Source organism: Teleopsis dalmanni, chromosome 1 (assembly GCF_002237135.1).
Source record: "Teleopsis dalmanni isolate 2A chromosome 1, ASM223713v2, whole genome shotgun sequence".
NCBI lineage: Eukaryota > Metazoa > Arthropoda > Insecta > Diptera > Diopsidae > Teleopsis > Teleopsis dalmanni.
The window spans coordinates 25,999,938-26,009,091 of record NC_051846.1 but is presented as its reverse complement, the minus strand read 5'-3'; the positions used below and the strand labels follow the sequence as shown (position 1 = coordinate 26,009,091).

The following is a 9,154-nucleotide window of genomic DNA, read 5'->3' as shown; positions in this document are numbered from 1 at the left end:
AAGCTCAGCGTCAAAATTCATCAGCCAATTGATCCAAAGTCGTACTTGAGTTGAATGTTCTAATTTGAGGTTTTTAATTTGCTGTGAAGATTCGTTATCAAATTCACGAAATCATAAACCAGCTGTAGTATAATTGTGTTTATTAAATATATAGTAATAGAGCTATAAACAGTTATAGTTATGTTATTTTTTTTGTCGAAAGTGAATCGTCTTATGACGAAAAGATAATATTTAAAAGGTAAAAGGGTTGAAATAGAAATGAAAAGAGAACAACAAAAACTATAATTAATTTATTGAAGTTTGACTGATCAATACTCGAAACAACAATTATAGATTGCCAGAAAACGAGTACAATACCTTTGTCTAGATTTCGTTGAGCAAATAACTGAAAGTTCAAATCAAAGAGTTCTTGATCATTTAAGGAAAGTTGATTTACACAGTAGATTCAATAGATAAAAGTATATCTCTTGCAATAATAACAATATATAATTATAATTAGTTCCAATCTCACTGTATGGTATGTAGCTTAAGTATGTATGAATGATTATATGATTTAATATAATTAAGCCCTCTGAGAAGAAAAAATTAAATTAAAATACTTCTCGAAAAACCCAATAAAATAAACCCGCAAATGAATAGTGCGGTGATCGAAGTTGTTCCGCTTAACGTCATACATCTATTCAATTGTCTCCCAAAACTGACTCCACTTGATTTTTAGATTCATCACTTGATGTAACATAATTCTTAAATATGGTTCCAGTTTAGAATCAATATTATCTCTTACTTTACATAAATGTTATTCTCTACAAATAGCAAACCATGGTCTATCAATCGAGATTAAAACCTTTCCTCCTCTTTATATTTTGTTATTATATTTCATATTTGAGTTTCTTGCATCACATACTTTAAGTATATATATTCGATATATATTTATTCGATATTATATTATTATATCGAGATTATAAAATTCGATATATTCATTTATTCATACTGACAATATATTGTTTAATGCTTTTTATATTCATTAGTTGCAAGGAAATTATAATATATAATAGGTATATATTTTAATAGGGTTCCCAACGTCTGGTGGGACTTCAGATTAGGTTTCAACGAATGTAACAAATTATTCAAAAAACATATTTTCATAAGTAACTATGAAGTAACTTCCTAATACTAATACCAGACAGAAATGAATGGGAACGGAACATACCTCCATTCGCTGGAGACTACCATCTGTGGTACACATAAGTAACTTCCTAATACTAATACCAGACAGAAATGAATGGGAACGGAACATACCTCCATTCGCTGGAGACTACCATCTGTGGTACACGGATGGAAGGAGTGGGGGCGGGAGTATATGGAGTAAGACCTAAAGAGGAAATGTTTGCGAGTATGAGTAAAGAAAACTCAGTTTTTCAGGCTGAAGTACACGCAATTGAATTATATCTCAGGGTATATAAAGGTTAACCCGTCACAGGAAAAAACATATATATCTTTTCTGACAGTAAATCGGCACTCCTAGCACTACGCTCACCTCGAGTAACCTCAAAAATAGTGTGGGAATGCCTTCTACTTCTCAAAGACCTTGCTGAAAGGAACAGAGTCCACTTAATATGGATTCCAGGGCACAGCGGTTTTGAGGGAAACGAAAAAGCAGATGAACTAGCGAGAAAAGGGGCGGCCCCATACTATATTGGGCCACAACCATTCTGCGGTCCTTCGTGGAGCTTTTTCAAACTTAAAACTAATGAATGGCTGGAAAGAGCAGCTCAGAATGATTGGGATAATACAATTACCTGCAGACAAGCAAAAGAATCCATGCCGTTTCGATCAAAAGCCAGAACTAAGGAGCTACTTATGCTGAACAGAAGTGGCATCCGACTTGTCACAGGTTTTCTAACTGGACACTGCGGAGTTAAAAAACATTTATTGAATCTAGGTATTACTGGAAACGATAGCTGTAGACTTCGTTACGAGGAAGAGGAAACAGCAGAACATATATTGTGTCACTGTGATAGTCTTGCAAGACTCAGACTTCACTACTTATCCATTGCCTATCCGCTTATAACGGAATTAGGTAACATCTCTCCAAAGGACATACTGGCATTCTTAACTGCTACTCGTCTATGGAACTGAAGTGAATATGTCACAATAATCCTCGAGGATGCAGTGACGCGGTGACTACTTCCCAACCCTTTTTTTGGAAAAAAAAAAAAAAATTATGTAATAAAATGTTTATTTTTAATAATTATTATGTATATGTATTTATTTATTCTTACATAAGGTGGTATAGAGCAGGTAGATATATATATATATAAAGAGCTTAGCAATAAAAATTATAACATTTCAATAGTACAATAATCAATTAATTAAATAAAAGTTTATAAACAGTATATGTATAACAAATTTTTACCTAAACTAATAATAATATAATTTATATATATATATATAATACATAATTGTTTTTGTTCATAGTTTATATGCAAATTTATAAACCGAAATTTATAAGCTTCAGCAAATTAAACTTATTGAAAATTTTTTAATTATTCTATTTAAATTTATTTTACTATTTTTATCGATTTATTTATTTATAACATAATTAACAAAAAAAAAAAACAACAGGAAAATATCGATAGAAAATGGCGATTTGCTTAGATTTTTTATAAAGTACTAAATTATTTAATTTTTTTATTTTGATTATAGTTTTAAAGATTTTTTATGTATACATTTAAATATTTAAAGTTAAAGTAAAAACTGCCTTCATTGAAGTTGGATTGCTGCATTTGCTTATATATTAGTAAATATTGCATATATGACAAGTAATAAAATATTTATTTTATTTTTCATTTATTATTTTTTATTTGATATTGGAATATATTTTTTTTATTATATTTTCATTAATAATCTTGTTTTTAAAACGGGCTAATTGGTCAATCGTTTAATAATATACTTTTTTATTATTATTTAATTTTTAAAAAAATTTTTATTTACACAAATATTTCGACGATATTCTATAGTCATCTTCAGGGTACTGTCGAAATATTCTTGTAAATAAAAAATTTTTTAAAAACTTAATTTTTCAAACAATTATATTATACAACAAGTGACCGAAAAGCCCGTTTAAAAAAAAAAAAATTTTTTAAAATTTTGGTCATTAAAACAATAAATTATTTTTTTATTAAATTTTTAAATTAAAAAATAAAATATCTGTATTTATTTATATGGTTTCTTTGATACGTATGGTATGTACTTTTGTTTGTATATAAAGCAAATAATTATAAAGAACTATATAAAAACATTTTATATATTAATTTCAAATAATATATATATGCATATATAAATAAATATATCAGACAAAATAATATATAGGAGACAAAACTGTATAGTTAGATGTAATTCAAATTTGAATTTATAAATTATAAATTAACATTTATAGGCATTAGTCTAATATCAGATGACTTATATAATTAATACTATCTATGATTTTTATAAGCAAAATTTTAAGTCTTTGGTGTAAAGCATTATCATTTATCATAGAGCTTTAATATATATATAAAGATGTGTGATTATGATTTTATATATACGATTATGAATACAAAAAATAAATATATGATTTATATCAGATATATATTTTTAAATTTACAATTGATTGATATATGAAATAAGAACATATATTTGATTATAGTTAAAATTGGCAAACATAACAAGTATAAAGCATGTGATTAATATATATGTATATGATATAAAAAATAAATAATTATAGATAGACATAAATTTGTGTATATATGTTTATACATATATTAAGTATTTTCTAGAAATGCTTTCGATATTATATGTGTCATGTATATAAATATATATTATATATTTGCTGGACTATAATGATTATATGGTCATTTAATTTATAAAAATAATTCATTCATTAATGATGTTTATAATGTTATGTTACTGATGAAATTAAGGTCATTCTTTTAACGAAATATTTAAGGTTATATGAAAATGGTTAAAAAAATTTATATGAGTAAAACTGGATATGGTTGATTGAGTTTTGGTGGTCAAACTTCTAACTAAAAAAGTTTTAGTCATAATTAATTTTACTATGTTAAGTACGTGGTACACTAAAGAAACTACATAGGAAACCGATATGTGATAGGTACATGTTTCTTTTACGAAAAATACACATTATTATACAAAAAAAAAAATTCCATTAAAAATGTTGTTATGGTTAGAAAATTTATGAAAAACTCGAAACATATCGGTTATATTTTTCAAATCCATTCAAAAAACATAATTCTTTAATATCAAACAAAAATCTATTTTATTATCTATTAGTTTTAATATAAAATAAAGTTTAAAAATAAACTATTTTTAAAAAGTTTGTGTTTAAATCGACACAGGAGGAACTCCGTGGGTCAAGCAATCAGGCATATGACACCCAACTTCAAGGCATCTAACCGTTGTGAAACTATCTTAAAGTACATTCAAAATTAGTTCATTTTAATACGTTGAACCTCTATTAATATTTAAAATATGTCCCCTTTTGCCTTGTATTAATATATTATATCAAATAAATAATAAATAAAAACTTATTTAAAACATAATTAAAATTAAATAGATTTGTTTATGCAAACTATAAAAGATTAATAAAAATTTTAATAATTAAAAGATTGAAAAAAATTAATGCAAAAAACTATAAATATTAAATATATTATAAATAGTTTATGATACATATGTGAATATAGTTACCTTAATGTTATTAATGAGTTTTTTTTTTTGGGTATATATATTAAAGCATTGATTAACTTTTAAGCTGATTCTTAGGAAGGATTTTTAATATTGTGAGTATAGGGCATTTAATATTTAAGGTACTGATTGAAGGTAATATAAGTATAATTGACATAATAAAAAGTATAGGCTCAAATTATTCAAAATAATTTTTAATAAACTTTGCTAATTTAAAAGATATTAGAAATTGACTTACAGATACTATAATAAGTTCCGAAACATAAATTACTAAGACAATATCTCGTTAATATTTCGTTTTTTCTGATTCAATATGTGAAACAAAGAACCAACAATCTCTCGACATTGTGATATATTTATTCTAGATAAAATATTATTTATCTTTTTATTTCATTCGTTGAAAATGCTAATACTTTTTGAAACTTTAAAAATGTATCTAACTTAAATATCCATTTCAATATGTAGAAGGATGAAAAAATGTATTTCTTTCATAACCACTAAATGCCATTTGAAATAAAGATAACTTTTAATCATTAAAACTTCTTAAATATTCAGTTTTCAATAAAGAATATAATAGTTAATATAACTTAAATAATATAACTAAATATTTCTTAGTATTACTAAAAATAGAACAATTTCAGGAATTTAAAGGGCTGATTTCGCAGTCAATCCAGAAGACTCAGGACTGACTTTATAATGCCATAATCGTCAACTTTGCTGACTTAAATATAATAACATATATAAGTCAGTCTTACGATCTATGTGACGACTGTGAAATTAGATGTAAGTAATCTAACTATATAGTCCAGTTGAACTGCAAATTTTCTAACTGCTGTTTTTCCTTATTCTACCTTGTATTCTATTAACTGGATTAAGGATTAAGGAGCTGGATTAAGGAGCTGGATTAATGGATTAAGGAGATTAATGATTGTGGAGACCTCCGCACAGTCAAAATGAGATCTGAATCATTATCTCTGAGTCATTATGAGCGGAAACGTGCACTGTCTACCTTTCAAACTGTCATAACCCTTTCAAATACTTTTTTGTACTAGACATTTGCAAAAGACTAGTTTCTTCGTGAATGTCTGTGATATATTATTTGTTTTTGGACATTGTAACACTTAGCTTTTAAGTTGACTTAAGTATTTGTTATACAGTTCTTTTCGATTAGCAGTAATCTGTCAAACCTTTTTTTTATTAAGGCTTCGCTTTTAGCTCATTTTTAATATTCATAGCTTGGTTATTTTTAATGTGTTTGAGTAGCCTTATGTCTAATTCTTCACTAACCCTTCACTTCAGTGGAGCCACTTGTTGGACGGTGCGCTGTACCAAAATCCCACAATACATAAGCCTAATGTGTTCGAACAGAGTGGCTCGAAATTCATACACCTTAACTATTAGACCTACTTCTGCTAGAGTTATCACCAGCATATCGTTTTGTAACGCTGTTAGTTTCATTACTACATACTGTGTTTTGTGACCCGAATAAGTTATTTACTTATCCAAAGTTACTACTTTTAAAGTAATGTTATCGTAGTATTTCATACGAATTTCATAATGCAAAACATTTTTGCCACACATTTTTGTGTTACCACAAAATACAAATAATACCTATTAGATGTTAAATGTTATTAGATGAAATGTGAATGCAGTGTTGCCACAAGTTTGAAAGAAAGAGCAATCCATTATAAAATAAGTTCATTACAGTTCATTTGGGACATTTGGGATATTCTTTATTGAGAAGCTAAATGATATTACATTGTCACCATTCAAGTTTATTACTATTTAATCTAAAGTTTTAATTTAGTTACTTATCTAGAAACTAAGCCTGTTTCGCTACTTTCATAATATTGCAGTAACCTTTGCAACCGGTTTGTACAAAGAAAAAGTTCCTTATCGATATGTAATGTTATCTGTCAAGTAGAGGCGTGTATTAAAAAAAAATTAATTAAAACTTTTAAAAATTATACTAACAAAAATTAATAAAAAAAAAACACAGTTTCAAATATTTATAACATTAAAAAATTATTTATACAAAAAATTAATAAAAAATAAAATTTTAACAAAAACAATTAATATAAAATGTTCATATTTTAATTTATAATATTATTTTTAAAATTAATAATTTATATTCATTTTTAATATACACACATATAAATGCAATTTTTTAACTATCTGATAAATACCTTAGACAAATATATACGTATATACTATATCATTAAATATCTTATAAATGTATATAATTATTTTACAATATTTTTTTTTTAATTTAATATTATTTTTACGTTACGAGTTTAAAAAATAAACGATATATGTAATTAAATATTGCTTTCAGCCATCTTACAAGTTTTTTTTTTTTGTATCTTTTTTATATTAATACGTTAAACATTAGTTAAACAATTTTTACTTTTTTTCGTTATATGTGATTAACCAATTAATATAAATAATTCAATGCTTATTGCTATCTGCTTTTAATTTATATAAGTTTTTGAGAGTTTTGTATATGACTATATACCAAATATCAAGTATAATTTTGTTCGCAATGAAGATAAACAATTACGTTAATTAATTATTAATTACACATATTTTAAAGGATGTTACTTATTTATAATAAATACGGACAATCTTAGGCTTCGTAGGCGTTATAAACTAAGTAATTTCGGTTCTGCATATTTTTTGAAATTTAATTTAATATATTTTACTAAATAATTAGGCAATGCTAAAAGCTTTTTTAGTAAATTTTATTTAAATAATAATTTTTGTGGCGCATCGCTTAGTTCAATATTAATTAAATACATTGAGTAATAAACTTTTAATCAAGCCTATTAAATATAATTAAATTACAAGTAAATATGTTTGGTTTTAGAATATCTGAAGGTCTATATTATCCACATTCATGCTCTCAACTATGCTAAAAGTACAATATATATAATATATTTTTTATCTATTTAAGCAATTAATTAACAAATATTTTGCTACTTATAAATTCGTTTCAGTTCTTTGTGGTATTGTGTGTACCACGGGTTTATTTCCTGTAGTAGCACTACTCGGCGCTGTGATTGTTGTTGCTATGACTTGATTAGCGTTTAGAGCCGGCGTAGTTGTTGTTGTCACACGTACACGTTCTCCAACACCTGGACCGATTCCGGCACCGCTAAATAATTTCATATGCCTTAAGTTTTTACCTGTAGTTTGTAGTTTCTGTGTTGTCGCTAAACCGATATTTCCATTGCTGTGCAATTGACTACCTGTCGAGACAATAGTACCGGTACTATTACTATTATTTGTGCGGGAACAGTGCATAGACCATTCATTCTGTTTGAGCAAAAATTGTTTGACATTATATTCCATTTGTGCTATGTCCACATTCTGCGTGGTGGTGTGCAATTCCGCTTTAATGGCACGTGTCTTATCCGTTTCACTGGGATAATATTTATAATTTAATATATCACACGTTGGCTGCTCTGGCAGAGTTGGAGTGTTACTGTTGCAAGTACTGCCGTTATGCGTAATGAGATCAGATGTAGTATATGCAACTGGAAGACCCGATCGTGTTGTGCGTCGATAAAATGTATGCGCAGTATTAATAAGTGGTTGTTGTTGCTGTTGTTGTTGTTGTTGATATTGTAATGGCGGTGTTTGTTGCATTTTATTAATATTATTATTAATATTCGTATGATTATTAACTGGTTCAGTTTTGGGTGATAATGAATCTTCAGTTGATTTATTTGTTTCATCTTGTTGATTATCTGAATAACCATTAGTTTGTGGTTGCGGTGTAGTCTTATAACCAGAGTCCATTGATAACTTTTCCATAGAAACAGAATCTAATTGATCAATGGTAGAGAATGAGGACTGACGATCTGTACCTGAAGAATCACAATGATTCATAGCATTTATCACTTGTTGCTGCTGTTCTAATTGTTGTGTATTATTCTGTACCCATTCGGCTACACGGCTCAATTGCTGTCTACGTAATATAACACTCTCTTGAAAATCTATAACATCACTTACCGAACTGGATTGTGTGCAAGATTTTGAATTTAAGGAATTTTTTGAACTAGGTTCATTTTGCAATATTTCGAAACTTGAAGAAGTTTTATCCAATTGTTGTTGTAGTTCACTTGTCAAATCCACTAGATTTGCGAGTCCTATTTCTTGCTTAAGTTCAGCACATTTGTCAGTCGATAAGTTTGATTTTATATCTTTATACATTTCTATATCAGTTTTACCAGTCTTTTGTTCAATTTGAGAATCTACATTTGTTACTATTAAGCTAGGAGAATTGATTTCATCAAGTAAACCACCGCCTTTAGTTTCTCCATTGCAGCCAGCTACATGTATAACCTCATTATTATTGCACATGATTGCCTTACATTCACTTGTGCTGAGATCATTAGTTACACTTAGT

The 9,154-nt window shown here is 27.1% G+C and overlaps 2 protein-coding genes across 2 annotated transcripts in view; one reads left to right on the top strand and one right to left on the bottom strand.

The window, feature by feature from the left end:
• LOC119672781 (cyclin-dependent kinase 14-like) overlaps positions 1-9,154 on the bottom strand; it is a gene marked incomplete in the record, with an annotated part of 829,514 nt that overhangs the window by 580,027 nt on the left and 240,333 nt on the right.
• Positions 1-9,154, top strand: part of LOC119678549 (histone-lysine N-methyltransferase Suv4-20-like) — a 305,207-nt gene that overhangs the window by 97,722 nt on the left and 198,331 nt on the right. The window lies entirely within an intron of this gene.